Here is a 1,571-nt window from a genome sequence, read left to right on the forward strand (position 1 = left end):
AGTTTTAAGCAAATTGCTAAACATTTAAAAATTTTCTCAGTTTTATTTTCTAATTGGTCATAAGAAAAAAACTAGGTAAGACTATAGAAGATTGCTGAAACTTTGAGAACTGCTGATAAAGTGTTTTGTATTTTTCAAGTAATTTCACATGTATTGTGTAATTTTTAGTAAGTTTACCTTTTCTTAAATTGAGATATAATTCACATGCTATAATGTTCACTTTTTAAAATTGAAGTATAGTTGATTTACAATATTGTGTTAGTTTTAGGAGTACAGCAAAGTGATTCAGTTGTATATATATTTTTTCAGATTATTTCCACATAGGTTATTACATGATATTTAATATAGTTCCCTGTGCTATACAGTACATCCTTGAAGCTTATCTACGTCATATGTAGTAGTGTGTATCCATGAATCTCATACTCTTATTTTAGCGCTCCCCGTTCCTTTTCCCCTTTGGTGACCATAAGTTTGTTTTCTCTGTCTAGGTCTGTTTCTCTTTTGTAAATAAACTCATTTGTATTATTTTTTAGATTCTATATGTAAGTGATATTATACAGTATTCATCTTTCTCTGTCTGGCTTCACTAAGTATGATATTCTCTCTGTCCATCCATGTTGCTGCAAATGGCAATATTTCATTCTTTTTTTATGGCTGGTTAATTTTTTGCTGTATCTATATCACATCTTCTTTATCTGTTCATCTATTATGGACACTTAGGTTGCTTCCATGTCTTGGTTATTGTAAATAGTGCTGCTATGGACCTATAATTTCACTCCAGAAAGTATACAATTCAGTGGCTTTTAGTATATTCACAGAGTTGCATAAACGTCACCACTATCTCATTCCAGAATATTTTCATAACTAAAAAAGAAACCCCGTACTGATTAGCAGTTACTCCCCATTCTCCCTTTTTCCTAACCACTGGCAACCACTAATCTACTTTCTGTTTCTATGAACTTACCTGTCCGGGGCACTTCATAAATATATATCATTCCATGTGTGTCCTTTTGTGTCTGGCTTCTTTTATTTGGCATAATATTTTCAAGGTTTACCCATGTTGTTGCATGTATCAGAATTTCATTCCTTTTTTATGAATGAATTGTATTCCATTGTATGGATATACCATATTTTGTTTATCCAGTCATCATTTAATGGACAGTAGGGTTGTTTCCACTTTTCAAAAATATTATGAAAAATGCTGCTGTAAACATTCATGTACGAGTTTTTGTGTGCAGACATGTTTTCATTTCTCTTGGATATATACCTAAATGTGGAAATGCTGGGTCATATGGTAACTTTATGTTTAACTTTCTGAGGAACTTCCGGACTGTTTTTCAAAGTGGTCGCACAATTGTACATTTCTACTGACCATGTATAGGGTTCAATTTCTCTATATCCTTGCCAACACTTGTTATCTTCCATCTTTTTAAATTCTAGCCATCCTTGTGGGTATGAAGTGGTCTTCCATGGTGATTTTGATTTGCATTTCTTTGGTGGCCAATGATCTTGAGCATCTTTTCATGTGCACATTTGCCATTTGTGTATTTTCTTTACAGAAATGTCTATTC

Source organism: Camelus ferus, chromosome 7 (assembly GCF_009834535.1).
Source record: "Camelus ferus isolate YT-003-E chromosome 7, BCGSAC_Cfer_1.0, whole genome shotgun sequence".
Lineage (NCBI taxonomy): Eukaryota > Metazoa > Chordata > Mammalia > Artiodactyla > Camelidae > Camelus > Camelus ferus.